Below are 17526 nucleotides of genomic sequence, written 5' to 3' on the forward strand. Positions count from 1 at the left end.
AATGTTTTGTCCAAGGACCGATGAGGATTACAGCCTAATTCTATTACACGGCAAAGCCATTTCCTTACTCACTATGTTGTCTATGATTCAGTACTACTCTTTGAGAATAGATGTAATTTCACCAAGGACATATATCTAGATCAAAATTCAGAGGAGACTCAAAACTAAAGAAAATGCCCAAGGAACCCTAAAACTTCTGTGAAAATGTATCAGAGAAACCTCGAAGGGTAGTCCAGAGTATATATGGCAAATCAGAAATGACTGGTGTTCTGAAAGAGAAGGAAAGAGGAGTTTCAAGAAAGAAGGAATGCTCAACAGAGCAATTGCTGAAGAAATGTCTATCCAGTGAGATGATGGCTAAAGCTGTCTACCAGTTTTTAGCAGCACAAAGATCATGATCTGAGTCTTTGAGGAGAAGCTCAGCTGTAGTAAAGATGAGACAAGGGAGAAGAAAATTTGAATATAAAATCTCTTTCTAGAAGCTGAATTGTGAAGGGGAGGAAAGAGACAGGTAAAATGCACTTAGAATTCTCAATATGCACTGCTAACAGTCTCTTCCCGATTCAATCTATATGTCTGTAGAAAGTAGAAGTCAAAAGACAAAATGTGCCAGTGGAGCTCAGAGTTATTAACTCGTGTGATTTTCTCGTGATATCATCTACTATTGGCAGATCTCTTGTGGAAGAACTAGAGGTAAAACTAATGACAGTTCCATTAAAAAATACCCATCAATTCTGTATTTTATGAAGATAAATTTAGGAGAATATTTTAAAGCAGAAAACATTGAGTGTGAGGATAACACATGATGTCTTTTGATTGGTGGAGGATTATTTTTGAACAGGGATGAAGATATAGAAATATAAGAAAAGGATCTTAAAAATCTGTGTGCTACTTTAGGGTTGGCAAGCACTGTTTTCCAGGGGTACAGCATTGCTGAATCATCATGTGTACCTTTTACACTTTCATTGGTTTTTAGTTATGGAAATGGGTTGACTGTGTGTACTAACTGATATCTAAATGACTAATTTTGGGTGTTTTTTTTTTTTGTAAACTTAGAAGAGAATTCCCTGTTTCTTTGCAGGAGATTTTAGCTAAATGCAATTGTAATCTTTCAAAATATCTGGTATCAACCCCCTTATGACAAACACAATGTGTTGATTTTAATGGTGTGAGGAGAAATGTGTAGCATTTAGCATGATCTATGAAGAATGTCAGAGAGAAGGAGAATTGTATAGGGGAATGAACTGAACAAATGAACTTAACAAATTACTTGGGGAACTATTTCACTAATAATGGTGAGAAGAAGGAGTAGAGAAAGGAAGGAAAGAAAAGAGAGAGGGTAGGAAGTAGGGAAGTAGAAAGGAAAATAGTAAGGAAGGAATTAGTCCATGAATAAATAAGGATTTTGGATTGTTTGTGTGTCTTCATTATGAGACCCATGTGATGTTCTTTGGCTCTTTCTTCTATTTTTATAGAAGCTGTAACTCATACCCTCAGTATTTTATTATATCCCTAGCAATTGTCAGCAAAGTTTTTAGTCATGAGTGTTTATTTGTTCAACAAACGTTTATTGAGCACCTATTATTTGTCAGATACTGTGCTAATTACTGAAGATACTTCAATAAACAAAACACACAGAAAGATATGTTTCAGAAAAAGTGAAGTGTGGAAAAAGGAAAGTGAGCTTAAAGTCTGTGAAGAAGAGGAAATGAGTGGAAAGCTGACTGGAGGGATCCTGAAGGAGACACGCTGATCTTTGGAAACTGCTACAGCAGCTCCCACTGTATTTTCCAAGACTGAGTACAAGTATGTTTCACTCCCAGAATCAAAGCAAGTTCCAAAGGATGGGAAATTAACGATTTACATTTATGTACACATCTTGCGCACTAGGACAAATTTCTCAGTCTTTATGAAGATCCAAGAATATGATGTGAGTGATACCACTCACATCACGGACTGAAACGCCTCTCTCCTATTTTTCTCTGACTTGTGCCCTTATTTCGTGTATATCATTTCTTGGGAAGATGTATGGCTACTTAGATGCTTCAGAATCTCTCTACAATCAACGACTTATATTTACTGCTATTTGAATATTTGGGGACTAGCGTGTCTCTGTATAGAATTAGGGACTATTGCTTTTTTCAAGGCACAACCCATGATTTCTACTCTAACATCTTCATATTTTGTTCTGAAATGTGTATCACTTCCTGCAGTGGGTTCTAGGATCCATTCCACTGACCTTCCATTTGATTGTTTGGGGAGTTTCTTCTTACTACTGCTCCCAGTAAAGCAAGATTGAACAATGTATGTTCAGTTGTCGAAGCTTGATGATTTTGGTTTAAAAATAAATGAAAAAGTTGGTGCTACATTTCAACAGAAAGAACCTTGAGAAGACAAAAGATTCTTTTACTGCAAATGTGAAAATCAGCATTCACAATCAGCCATGACTTAAACAGGTAAGGGGGAAGTTTAGAAAATAGCTATACACTAGTTAACTATAATTTTTACCTTAAGCTTATTTCTCTTCTCATTATAAATTGTTCATAAATCTGTTTGCTGAAAATAACATAGATCATTCCCGCATTGTTGAGAGCTTTGTTTTAATGTTTGCAAGGATTTTAGATTCATAACATTTACATAATTTCTTCTTTTTATAGAAAAACTATACTTGTTCCCCTAAAGTGGTAAACTCTTTGCCATCCATTATTGACCTTTTTTGCTAATTTGATTATTAACCTACTTTCCATGGCCTCACCAATCAAGTTTTAGTTATTAACATAACAGGCTGCACAGACTTTTAGAATTATGAACATTGCAAAAGACATTTCCTTTGTGAAAGTTATAAGCAAAAAAGTGAATAAATAAGCAACCCCACAGATTTTTTAAAAAAAGTTGTTGCTAACACTTATGAATATTCACTTGTGAATATTAGCAAGTTTTTAAATCTCTTTGAGGTGTAGTTCTTTAATATGTAGCATATGTCTTAGAATAACTCTTCACCAAGTGGTGAAATATGGGTAATTCCCAGTTTGTAGAGGATGCAAAATGCACCTTCTCACTCCCTGCTGGTTGATGTGTGATTGGTTATACCTTATAGCGGGCGAGCTGTCCCTTTCTCTAAAATGTTTACATATGACTTTTTTGGGATATAGTTATTCTAATTTCAGCTAGATACTAATTTCATGTAGGTACGAAAGTGACTCTACAAAGACGTGTAAGACAGCAATCTATGATGGCAATGAAATGGAAACAAATATTCATTAATATGAAAGAAATTAATTTAATGATGAAATGCTTCAAAGTACTCAATAGGCTTCAAAAAGAATGAAGTAGCCTCTCTACTTTTATAAATTGTTCATATATCTTTTTGAAAGATCTCCAGGAAAATACGAAATGAAAATCTATAATTCAAAAAAGATTCATGCACCCCTATGCTCATTGCAGCACTATTCACAATAGGCAAGACATGGAAACAACTTAAATGTCCATCCACAGATGAATGGATTAGAAGATGTGGCACCTACATATAATGGAATACTATTCAGCCATAAAAAAAAACAAAATAATGGGGTTTGCCGCAACATGGATGAAAATCGAGATTCTCATACTAAGTGAAATGAGTCAGAAAGAGAAAGACACATACCATATTATATCACTTGTATGTGGAATCTAAAATACAGCACAAATGAACCTATCTACAAGATGGAAATAGACTCAGACTTAAAAAACAGACTTGTGGTTGCCAAGGGGGAAGGGGACAGTGTGGGATAGATGGAGAGATTGGGGTTGGTAACTGAAAAGTATTTTATTTAGAGTGGATAAGCAATGAGGTCCTACTGTATAACACAGTGAACTATATCCAGTCTTTTGGGATAGAACATGACGGAAGATAGTATGAGAAAAAGCATGTATACATATAGAGGGGTGTATGACTGGGTCACTTGGCTGTACAGCAGAAATCAAAGGAACATTCAATCAACTCTACTTCAATACAAAAATTTTAAAAATTAATTTATTAATTTAAAGAAAGAAAATAAAAAGGAAGTTGTAAAAAATTTAAATAAATCCAATTTAAATGGTAAATGGTTTTATGTGTGTGTATGTGTGTCTGTGTAAATGTGCATGTAGTTATATAAAATGATGTGCAAAGATGTATATAATTGAAACAAAATAGGCTGGCATTATATAACCAACTATCAGAATTGCTTTTCTCAGAGAAGTTTGATAGGAAGTAGGGTAGAATGAGATACAGACATGGGCTTTCACTTCTGCTCTTCCTGAGTCTTTTATGATGAGAGGATCTATACATGTTGCTTAGGGAATATCAAAAAGTAGAAATTCATTATAGAGGCAAGACTTCTAGCAATTAAAAACAAATTGATATTTACATCCCCCCCCAAAAAAAAACTCATTACAAATATGCATGTTCTAGACTGGCAATGAAAACATTTCAGATTGTTCTCAGAAAATGAGTGATTTGTTCCTAGTAAGTGAAACAACTGGAGTATATGCAGTTCTGGGTCTATTCTTGCCCTGGGTCCAAATGAAAAAAGCCTGTGGGACAAGTAGAATTACTTGGATTTTTCCTCACCTCCTATGACAAACACACTGAAACCAGCATTTTATTGACTTGAGGAGGAGCCATAAAAACCTATTTATACATCTTCACTTTCTTTCAATGTTAAAATTATGAATCTTAGTTCCCCCATAATTTTTCTCAGCCACATCAACCAATGAAGCGCCAATTCATCGTCCTCTCTTTATTCTTTTCTTTATCCATAGTCTCACCCTTTCCTCCTCCTCCTTTTCCTCTTTTCTTCTTGGACTCTCACTCTAGATGGCTCTAGATATGCTCTCATTGATGCTGCCCTCCTCCACCCCCATCCTTGTCACCAGAGAGATATTGCACAGGTGCAGCCCCATCTGTCCCACTGTGCCTTTCTCAGGATGCAGTAGTACACAGCAGTGTCTCTCATTGTAACCCGGGGCAGGATCAAGGTGCTGGACCTTCTGTCTGTAGCTATGGTCAAAGAGGCCATACTGTTGTTCACAGTGCTTTGCAAGCCATGAATGATGTACTGTGGACTCTGATTGGGATTTTGCCGATACCAATGTATATAGTCATTTCCACTGATGGTAGAGTGGTTACAAGGCAGCTTTACATCTTCTCCTTCAGCACAGTCCGTGGAATATGGCTGGGTGGTCTGAGCGTCAATCATAGACCCTAATGAGTCAAGAAAATCAAATTAAATTTTTGACCACAAATAAGTGTAATTCTGCAGATCCAGAACATGATGCTCCCATAACTCCCTGGCACTACCCACTACTCTGGTGTTTTTATTTATATCCTGTAAAAATGTAACTGGTGTTCGTTATTGAGACCAAAGACATATGCCAAGAACCAGACTCTGTAAACTCTATTCCATGGATCCTTGGCTCAATTAATCCAGGTATTTCTTACAACACTGATACTGCTAAGGGCTCTTGGGAATCATGGATGATTTCACCTGTCATGTAGATGTCCGTGCTCCCTAGAAAATCCATAAATCAGTTTTTAGTTCCATCCCAAGCACACTGAATAAAGCACATGGAGAGGAGGAGAGAACAAATGACCCTTCATGGTCCTTGGCCTCAAAGTCATCCCTTGCAGACACAGAACACTTACCCAAAGTCAGAAACACCATTACTCCAGTCACCAGCCTCATACTTCATGGACAAACCAGGATCATGGGCCCAGAGCTCAGTCTTTGTGTCTGTTCTTAGACTTATAATGTTTAGAGAGAAGACAAGCAACAGCTGCTACTAAAGACTTACAATGAGTGCAGCTACCACTGTGTTGCCAGGACCTTCTCAGCCAATGATAGAGCAGTTCCTTGTCTGGGTCTTCCTCCCCTCTTTTAGTCATGTCCCCAGAAGAAGACAAGATACCAGCATTTACAGGATGCCCTTGCCATCATTCGTGAAATTTAAATTCTCTGTCTGTATAAGGACAACAACCACAATGATGTGTCTATCCAGAACTGTTGTTCCATCATTCATTCTTTGAAGAAACTGGCCAAATCTCCATGAAGCTTGTGGAAACATTGATTAATCCCAGGAAATTGTACTGAGCTCTGTGTTATAAGGAGATGAAAATTCCCATCCACATTTTGAAAATGTATGTGAGATTCCAAAGTAGGTGGTAATGTGCTTGCAGGAAATTTAATAACATTGAGACAAAAAGCTACATGTCCTAGAAGTTAGGGTTCCCATAAAGGTCCTTGGAATCATGCATCTACCATCATCTAGGTAGTCATTTCTCCATGTACCTGTTCTTGATATAGTAACTGATGACATGGACAGTGTTCACCTCATCCTCCTTCAGCAGCTGCCCTTAATCCTCATGTTTCCATGCCCGTGTTTGTAGGTGCTGTGCATCAAGGATGCTGAGGCAGAGGGAAAAGACAGAAGGAAAAGAAAAAAAGGCAGGGAGGGTTTGGGAAGGGATGGTAGAAAAAGTTATGGGAGGGAAGAAAAAAGAACATAAGCAATATGGACAATAAGGGATAATCAGGGGAGGGAAAGAGAAAGCAGCGTTTAAGTGGGTAACTGGAAAGGGCTTAAGCTATTGAGCTAAATGCCCATGAATCCTTGACCACACACACTCATCAGGGAGTTATAAAGTATAAGTTCTGTAAAGAGGAAGAAAGTATGTCATTTTTCCTTTCAGTGGAACATTAATGGAAAACATAATCTTTCCTGCCCCCCCCCCCCAAAAAAATGTTGTTTCAGGAAGAAGTAGCCCCCTCTGGTGACTGAATAAATGAACTGCAGCACTGAACCCAGGTCAAAAAGTCAGCCAGGAGCCTTTGCCTTTGTGGTGCTGGGGAAACGAATCTGACTGGTACCCACGAGGATGCTGGTTTGATCCCTGGCCTCTCTCAGTGGGTTGGAGATCTGGCATTACCATGAGCTGTGGTGTAGGCTGGGAAGCTATAGCTCTGATTGGACCCCTGGCCTGGGAACTTACATATGCCACAGGTGTGGCACACCCCCTCCAAAAGTCCGTCAGCAATCTTTTGAAAGACTCCTCAGGTTTGAAGATAAATATCCTTTTTGTAATGTCTCTTTACTCATCTGTGTTTTCTTGGTCCTATAACACTGCACAGAAGGTTTTAATTATCTTTATTGCTTTATTTCAGTCAAATGATTCTCTGTTGTTAGCTTCTCTTTCAATTTTCCCTTTCTGTCTAAACTTCCCATATTTAAAGCTTATTTTAAAAGCCCATACTATTCAGTGTTTATAAGAGGTTGCTACAGATGAGGCACTCAAGAATTTTACCTGTTTCCTTAATTTATAGAAGAGCTGTTATTCATAAATTTAGTGAAATAATTTCTGCTGAGCAACTCTTTAAATTATTCTGAAACCATCTCCCAGTTTTATGGAAGACGTGAAATAAAAGACTCCAGGAGGATAAACGGAGGGTTATATTAGTGAACAAAATTCAAGAACAAGCAACAATTCTTCTGCCTAGGATGGAGGAAAATTAGACTGCATTAGACATTTATGGGAGTAAATGTCATGGTAATCATGCTTCATTCATTTAGCAAACATTCGTAAATATTCACTGGGAGGCTGTTCTGTGGCAAACACTCACACACACACAGACGCAGATGTCAACAAATACTACTACTGAAAATATAAGAACAAACACAAACTGAAAGGATTTAAAGTAGGTAGGAATATATTTTTATATTAGCAAAAAGCAGAAGAAAATTAATTAACAATAACTTTTTTGATTACTGGTTTCTTTTCCTTTATTTTTTAGAAGACCCTAGAAATCACTACAAAGTGTCATTTTAAATAACTGAAAAACAAAAACACCTTATATAACTATAGAGAATCTAAAACCAAGTTTGCCTAGTCAATTGGCTCTTTTCATAGCTTTTAATTTTAGAGAATCAAGTCTCTAAGACAATCTTCCTTTGCTTGATGAAAACCAAAATAATGTGCCTAAACTGACATTCAGAAAATCAAGAGAATTTGATAAAATGCTAACACCTCTGCATGATGGCTACTTTCAACAATCCAGAAATAGAAGAGAAGTTCCTGGATCTGATAAAGAGTTTCAATGAAGAAGTTATCAAAAGTCATTCCCTATAGGGTCACAAACAAGACAGGTAGACTATCACTACTCCAAGTCACTGTCCCACTGGAGGCCTGGCAGCAAATCAGGAAAAAATGTAAGATGAATTAAGTTTGAAGACTGAGAGGTAAACCATGTTTATTCAGAGGTCAGACATATGTAGAAAATTTAAAGGATCTTTAAACAAACCGTAAGAACTAAAACTAACAAGAATTAACAAGGCCGCTAGACACAAAACCTTAATTTTATTTTTATGTTCTAGACAAAAGCATTAGAAATTCAATTAAAATTCCATTTATCAGATGCTTGGGGCCTAATTTAATGCAAGGTATGTCAGTCCTCTACAAAAAAATTTAGCATTAACAAAAGAAATTAGAGTGAACCTACATAAAGAAAGAGGATAGCACATGGATCTAAAGACTGTATATGTTAAGATGTAGGTTGTACCAAATGAATCCATAAATTCCACACAATCCCTATCAAATCACTAGCAATCTTTTGTGGTGGAAGCTAATTCTCTAACTTATGAGAAAGTGCTAAGACCTAGAATAAGCCTCGAATAATAAGAAGGAACCATGACCTACAGTTCCAGATTTCAAAATGTATTTGAAGCTTACATTTCTATGATTTTGGAAGCCCTGAAGAGATGCAGTGAGAGCTGAGCCCCGGCTTCCAGGCAGTCTCACTAAGGTTCAGGCATGCAAGTGAGCAATTTGACAGGTTCCAGTGCAGTCGAGCTCCCAGGCATCTCATGGAGCAGAGGTATGATGAGATGGTAAAGCAGTAGCTGTTTGAAGCCGCTGGGTTTTGGGGTGGTTGTTGATGCTGCAAGACACAATGGCTCCGAAGTCCTGTGAAGGAGGCTTGTTGAAAACTTGAGAGGAACTGGCAAGAATAAAGGTGTTTTTCTCCTCTCTCGGATATCAAATTATGTCTAATATCTGGACCTGGAACATCTGTCTAATTCACCAAACTTCATTTCACATATGGCCATAGCACTCCTTTCCTGACAGAAGGGGAGCTGGTGATGCTAAGATGCGATGGGAGCCTGCCCCCCGCCTCCTTTCATGGCACAGAAGTAGGTGGCTGGTTGCCTACATTGGGGCCCTACAGTAAATGGGGAGATATAAGATTTTCGTGTCTGATGTGATTTTCATAGTTCACTCATTCTTCTCACTTCATGTGATTAACTCTTAAAAAAATGGGGGACTATTTAAAAGGTCATGCCTCTATCTCTATGAATAGTCAAAATTTAACTATTTTCTTTTCTAAATATTTATATTTTTATTAAAGTATAGTTGATTTACAATGCTGTGTCAATTTCTGCTGTACAGCAAAGTGACCCAGTCATACATCTATATACATTCCTTTTCCTATATTTTCTTCCATCATGGTCTATTCCAGGAGATCGAATAGAGTTCCTTGTGCTATACACTAGGACCTCATTGCTAATCCATTATAAACGGAATAGTTTGCATCTAATAACTCCAACCTCTCAGTCCATCCCACTCTTGGCAACCCAGGTCTGTTCTCTATGTAGATAGGTTCATTTGTGCTGTATTTTAGATTCCACATGTGAGAGGTATTATGTGGTATTTGTCTTTCTCTTTTTGACTTGACTTAGTGTGATGGCTGCATCTGTGCTGCTGCAGATGCATAGGCAGAAGACCTAAAGAAGCATCTCTCCAAAGAATACATATGGATGCCCAGTAGGCACATGAAAAAAATGCTCAGTATCACTAATTCTTAGAGAAATACAAATTGAAACTGCAGTGAGGTACCAGTCAGGATGGCCATCTTTAACAAACCTATAAATAACAAGAACTAGAGAAGGTGTGGAGAAAAGGGAACCCTCCTACACTGTTGGTACCACTGTACATTGGTACAACCACTATGGAAACCAGTATGGGGATTCCTCAGAAAACTAAATGTAGAACTACCACATGATTTAAGACTGTTTTTCAATTTCAGATCCATTTGAAAACCCCAAAATTGAGACTGTTTGTTCATATTTCCTTAGTTACACATGACTTTAATTTTATTGTTTAAGGACTCACTATTCCAAATTTATTGTCCTCACATTTATAACAGTAGATTTTCCAAATTATGTGCCACAGGAGTTGACTCCATTTGTGGAAAGATCCTTATCCCCTTTTCTCCTAGCAAGGGGCTCAAGGAACTTGGGGTCACAGGTCAGTTTCAAGCAGCATTCTACATTGAACTGCTACATAAACATAGTCTATTTCTCTGTGTTCTATGGTGTGAAAAGGCTGTGAAGCACTGTGTTGCAGCAATGCTCAGATGAGCCTTACTTCACCCTTGATTTTTTTCTGTTCCTTTTATTTCTACCAATTCAGTGTTAGCTAAAGGCATGGGATCATTACTGATAATATTAGTCATGTCTTCCCTTCATCTTTATGCCAGTAATGTTGGCCACTCAATTTAGGAAGATGACCAGCAGCTCTTCTCCATCGACACTAGTGTTCAATGAACTACAGGTTCTCCTCATTCAGTCTTGTGCTAGAACTTCCACTTCTATACATGTTCACATGGCACAACAGATTCAACCACTCCCAGCCTGATGGTCAAATAGATTCATTACTGCCTTCTGAATGATCATTGAAAATACTCTTTTCACGGGTATGTCTCTTGAACGGTTTCAGTCTGAGGGATTTGTGTACAATCCAATATTGTTTTTATAATATTTATCATTTTTTCCTAAAAGCGAGATAATGACAGTAATACTTTAAGAAAGATTGACCTACAAAAAAGAGATGGATGGGAGGGAGAACACAATGGCAACAAAATTTAAAAAGCCGGACAGAAACTGGATAACCAGCTGCTAATGTAGATGGGGGAGAAAACTGAAACTTAAGGAGGCCCAGAAGCAAGTTAATTCTTTTTTGGGAAAAAAAATGCCAAAAGACTCCAGAATTAGAGGCCTCTAGAATACGGATAGGATCTTAAACTGGTGGAGTATTTAGAAAACTGAAAAATCAGCACAGCACCAATACTCGGACCAGCCTCATGTACCTGGAAATTACTAATGAAGAAACTCGGATTCGAGATTCAGTTACTTATTCAATATCACAGTACAAGCTGGAGGAGAGACCAAGTTTAGTAGCAAATTTTCCCCCAATCAATCAGATATCAAAACTGATGTTCCAAAATGCAAAAAGCCACATATGAGAAGAAATGAAATACAGATGTCCATGGACTGGGAAGATTGAACTAAAGCAAAACCCAAATCCACAATGAGTTAAATGAGGCAGAATTGACTGTTTGGTATGAAACATGCAGATTTCCATGCCTGGAGAATGAGAAGAAGGTACAGGCCCATGTTATATTCACACAAGTGAAGAAATACCATGGAAAGACTGCTCTCAGGAGGTAGCAACGATGAGGAGTAATACTACCCTAGTTTAACCAGATACTTTTAGGTCGGTTTGAGTAACCATTAAGTTCACTTGGAATGATGGCAAAAGAGAAAGCCAGGAATCTGACTCAGTGATGTAGCCAGAATACTGATGGGAGTCAAGGTTAGTGACCTTTAGTAACATCCAGTTAGTTGAGGGAACTACAGTGACTGGAATGCCTGTTTGTCTATGTCTGCATTTCCCCTGATTATGGAAAACACTGAGATGCATTGAATTTTTTCCCTCCCACCACACACATGGCTCTGCATCAGCTGGCACCAGAGCAGCTCCAGGTAGGGGTCTGGGTGGGGCTGCAGGTGCCTGGGGAGCCCTGAGTGGAGGCACAGAGGTCAGTGGCTGAGTCTTCAGGCTGGGATCCTGTGATGCACATGCAGCTGTAACCCTCCTTTGTATTCTGACAGACTCAGGCTCATCTTTCCTCCTTCCCGCCCCCATTTAAAGTCATTACAAAGAGGTTCTTGGGGCTTTGAGCAGGTCCCCCTCTGTACCAGTGTAAAACACAGAAAGAGCTGGAAGGGAAATTGCATGTGAAATTGGTGCTCTCTCCTTCCTGAGCCTGCAGAGATGGAGGACCAGGTTCCACGCTCCAGAGGCTGCTCAGTCCTGTTCAGGAAGACAGGGTCACACATAGAAACTGATCTCTGTACAGAGTGTTCATTCTCTCCACACATCCCCAGACAGAACCTCGAGGTGCCTGGCTGCATCCTCCTCCTTCCTCATCACCACCCAGACTGTTCAGTCAGAATTGCTTCAGCAGCCCTTGGACCTATGGGCAAGCTGAAACCACAGGATCAGCAATGATATTCACAAAAGATTCATCACCATTTATCCTGCCTGAGTGTCTTCAGTAGAGGAACATTCTATAGCCTAGATCTATGGAATATTCTGCTCCAGAAAACAGGCTTCTGCATCTGGTTGCCCAGCCAGTCAGAGACAAGACTACATAAATGTATTAGAAACACACCAACCATTTCTGCCCTAGAGTCAGTTTGCTCTGGTTCAAAAGGAAGGATCAAACACTGCTGTTTTGAGACCAACTTCACAATCACTGAGGAAATTTCACATGAGTTTACAACACAAAGAAAACACTCTACCTTTCAGAATTGGGCTAATTGTGGACTGCTACTAATCAGCTTGAGAATGATTGGGATGGCAATAGGTGGCAGGAAATGCATTTTGGTTATGAAGCTTTCCTATGAATTTTCAACACCATTTTTAAAGGTTTCAAATTCTCAAAATTATAATTTTGCACAGATATTACACGCTGAATTGTCTGTTGCTTTCTGTACCTTATTCTAATACCACAGTCACGCAATAGAGTTACTATTGTTTCCACTTCACAAACAAGATAACCAAAGCTGAAAGAGATTGAGCAATTAATTCAAGCACACACATCAGTAAGTGGCATATTTAACACATCTGTCTGGCATGGAGTCTATGATGTTTGGAATCTGCCGTGCCATCTACATTTGTGCTACTTAGTAAATGCTTCAAATGTTAAAAAAATATGTCCTAAAAGTAATAGGAAAAAGTATGTATGTATATGTATGACTGGGTCAATATGCTGTACAGTAGAAATTGACAGAACACTGTAAATCAACTACAATTTTAAAAAATTTAAAAACTAAAAAAAATGAAGTTAAAAAATAATTAAAAAATCAAAATAATAGGAGCCTACTTTGGGGGTTTCTTTCTAATAGCCAAGAAAGAAGAACAACCTAAATCTTCAGCAGCTGGTAAATGGATAAACAAAATTGGTTTGTCTATCAATGGACTACTATTCAGCAATAAAAAGATGTTAAACACTAATATAGTCTACAACATCCATTACTTTCTCTCTCTTTTTTTTTTCTTTTTTTTTTGTCTTTTTGCCATTTCTTTCCCACGGCATGTGGAGGTTCCCAGGCTAGGGGTCCAGTCGGAGCTGTAGCCACCAGCCTACACCAGAGCCACAGCAACACGGGATCCGAGCTGCATCTGCGACCTATACCACAGCTCACGGCAATGCCGGGTCCTTAACCCACTGAGCAAGGCCAGGGATCAAACCTGCAACCTCATGGTTCCTAGTCAGATTCGTTAACAACTGCACCACAACGGGAACTCTGAACATCCATTACTTTCAAAAACATGATATTAAGGAAAAGAAACCAAACACAAGACATGACATATTGAATGAATTTGTATATATTAATTGTTTGGAAGAGGAATCCATAGAGATGGAAACAGATCAGTGGTTGCCTGGGGATTAATTGTAATTGGGCAGGAAGGACCTTTTTGTGATGATGAAAATGTCTAAAACTGAATTATGATAATGGTTTCATAAATCAGCTAATGTACCAAAAATCATCAAGCTGTCAATTAAAAGTGAATGAATTTTGTGGAATGTAAATTATACCTCGAATAGACTTGTTTAAAAGTGAATAAAATCGGAGTTCCCGTCGTGGCGCAGTGGTTAACGAATCCGACTAGGAACCATGAGGTTGCGGGTTCGGTCCCTGCCCTTGCTCAGTGGGTTAACGATCTGGCATTGCCGTCAGCTGTGGTGTAGGTTGCAGACACGGCTCGGATCCCACGTTGCTGTGGCTCTGGCGTAGGCCGGTGGCTACAGCTCCGATTGGACCCCTAGCCGGGGAATCTCCATATGCCGCGGGAGCGGCCCAAGAAATAGCAAAAAGACAAAAAAAAAAAAAAAAGAAAATGAATAAAATTGTGTTCTATCTTGCCTGTCATCATCCAGAAATAAATGCTAGTTTGGTTCAACATGCTTTTGTTTAAACAGTGATTTTGTGCCTAGAATTTCCCTAGGAGATCTGAAAATTAAAATAATTAAAGCAGCATTCTCTATTTCCTGTGAGCTCAAAGTGTCATTGAGAAAAAAAGACATCAAGGGCAATTTTAATAATGCAAGATAGCATTGACTAAGATTGTTCAGAATCTAAATCTACTGAAAAGTTGGTAGTTTAAATTGACTATAAAATATCCCATGGTCTAGCATTTACTTCCAGTTAATAGGAAATCCATTCATTCGGGTATTACACTGAGAAATCAAGTGGCGTATAATAATATGGAAGGGGTATACCAAGCAGTATTTGCTACGATTGTTCATTTTTTCCCATTATTGACTCTTGCCCAGGATATAAGAAGGACAGAGCAGTAGACACAATTTCATCGACCAGAGAGAAATCTCCCAACTTCTGCAAGCTTTCCTTTTACTCTCAAAGTATCCTGTTACTCTCCAGTCCAAATTATCCCACATACTGTATTTTTTTTAAATCTTTCATTTTCACACCTGCCAGGCAAAAGAAAAAACCTAACGAGTTCTCCTGAATCCTCTCTCTCATGGTGTCTGCCCTGGGAAATTTACTGACTGGTTGAGCGTCCCACTGGGACTAGGCTTCCCCACAATTTAATCCATGAACACCAGAGGGCAGCAGGGAGGGAGGTCACTGTAAGCATCACAAAATACTTGAGCAGGACCCCAGGTGGCAGGACCTCAGCTTCCATTCATGCTACAGGCAGTGTGCTAGAACCTGATTCTCAATGAAGGAAAATATTAAGATTTAGACAAAGGATTCACAAAGGGATGACATTTGAGAAAAGTCATGAAGGAATTCAGAGGTTCACCATGTAGATATTTGGGGGGATAGCATTACAGTAGAGAGGGTACAGGTCTTGATATAGAAACATGTGTAAGGAATAATATCTCCTTTTCTTCTGCAATCCAGCACATTTTTACATCAATAAACGAAAGCATTCAGCGCTTTCAACTGATTAGTGCATGGTTACCTCATCTCCTGACCCTGGGGCAATTTCTACCTACGAATGGCATCTTCTTTCTAGTTCCCTTTAGGATCCAGCTTAAACCAGTAATGTCACTATCACTGAGACATCCAGCATTCTGTTCTGGGGCCAAGGCCTTCTCCATATCTAAATCTTTCACTTTAGGAGCCTTCTAATGTGTTACACGCTGGCTGACAATAAAAGTTAGAGGTGCTTTTCAGAGTTAGGAAAGTTATGTCTCATTTGCCAAAAATAGAAAAAGAAAAGGGACCAATGCAACCTATCTCATAGGATTTGTGGTATTTAAATTAGACCGTGCATCCGAAATGCATACAAGAGTGCCTGACATATACTAAGCTCAATAAATATCAGCTTTCTATTTTCTAGTAAAACCTGCCCTTCCATCACTGCCCGGGTCTGTGAACTGTTACTGCTTGTTCTTTTCTTCACATCAGTTCGATGCTGGAAGCTTCTCAGAGATTCACTTAATCATGTATTTTCCTAGAGACAGTCACTATTTCCACTATCCTCCTGAGGTCCCTATTCTCCTAGCACATTGATACACTCAGGGTGCTAAAAGGACACAGATGGAACGCTCGGATGAGGTTTTATTTTCAATTCCCTGATGAATAATAATAATAAGAGTTTTGTGTATTTATTAGCTGTTGGACATCATATTTCTGAATTGGAGCTCCAAGATTTTGTCATTCTTATGAACTGTTTCTATTTTATTTATATGAGCTCTAATATAGTCTGCAATTGAGTCCTTTTTCAGAAATGTGAGTTGCAAATATAGTTTACTAGTCTGCATTGACTTTCTATACTCTTAGAAGTCTTTTTTTTTTTTTTTTTTTTTTTGCTTTTTAGGGTTACACTCATGGCATATGGAGGTTCCCAGGCTAGGGGTCCAATTGGAGCTGCAGCTGCTGGCCTACGCCACAGCCACACCCATACCAGATCTGAGCCGCATCTGCAACCTACACCACAGCTCATGGCAACACCAGACCCTTAACCCACTGAGCGAGGCCAGGGTTCGAACCTGCATCCTCATGGATGCTAGTCAGATTCGTCAACTCCTGAGACACTACAGGAACTCCAGCAGTCATTTTTTAACAAAGACAATTTTAAAATATACTTTCATGTTCATAAGAAGCTAGCTTGAGTTTTGTTTAAGAGATGAACAATGCTTTCTCTTGGTGACTTCCATTGCTTCTGATGTGAAGTCAGTATCACTCTTAGTGATGTTTCGAGAAAAAAAATACATCAATTTTCCCTGGGTATTAGCACGGTTATTTCCAATTAAGTAGTGCCTTGGATTTGCCCTCAATGCCTTGCAAATACAGTGGTGAACTTGCAGAATTCCTTATTTGTCTTTACGGCATTCCACACAGCATTGCTCTTCAAAAAGGAGCTTGTTTTATAGGAAGTCAAGTATAGCAGTGAGTGGAGGTGCTTGCTCTGAACAAAAAGGTTAGGGAATGGTTAATGGAACAGGTAGTTATAAATGCCAGCTATAAATAGGTGGTCACTTGAAGAAAAAAATAACTATAATAGTAATGCAAATTTATTTTTCATTTCGATATGATTATACTTATGTATACATTAACCATTTTCAACACACCTCTCCTGTTTGTCAACATGTAGTAACATAAACTGTACTAGTATAAGCTAATCTTACATCTCTTTTATCTCAGTAGTTAAGACACAGGATTCAATAGGAGAGTGTGACTCTGCTGAAGAGGAAAAAACATGATTCCAAAATGGAAAAAATGAACTTGGTATACTCTTGGCAGGAGAGGGTTAATTTGTTTTTGATTGAATGGGAAATAATTGCATCATACTAGAAGGAAGTATTGTTTTTTTGCTGTCTTTACCTGAAAGCTGAATTGTTAAAAGAGGTACAAATGGATGGATGGATAGTAAGTTGACAAGGAGGATACTGTGGTAGCTTTTTTTTTTTTTTTTTTTTTGACTGCTCCTGCTGCATGTAGTATTTCCCGGACGAGGGACTGAACCACACCAAAGCAGTAACCAAGCCACGGCAGTGACCACACCAGATCCTTAACCTGTTGCATCACCAGGGAATTCAGACAGTGTCCTAAATTAAGTATATAGAAATCTATTGCCCCAAATGTCCTTGCCTGTATTGTTCTGGGTAAGGGTTGACCACAAAAAAAAAAAAA

At 38.6% G+C, this 17526-nt stretch overlaps 1 protein-coding gene across 4 annotated transcripts in view; it reads right to left on the minus strand.

Moving 5' to 3' along the window:
* LOC102160313 (T cell receptor delta constant) overlaps positions 1–17526 on the minus strand; it is a 660440-nt gene that overhangs the window by 484158 nt on the left and 158756 nt on the right. The gene's annotated exons all lie outside the window — the stretch shown is intronic.

This window comes from Sus scrofa, chromosome 7 (genome assembly GCF_054392235.1).
Source record: "Sus scrofa isolate SSC_HxYL_T2T_F1_AM1 chromosome 7, Sscrofa_HxYL_maternal_Yorkshire_Landrace_v2.0, whole genome shotgun sequence".
Taxonomy (NCBI): Eukaryota; Metazoa; Chordata; class Mammalia; order Artiodactyla; family Suidae; genus Sus; species Sus scrofa.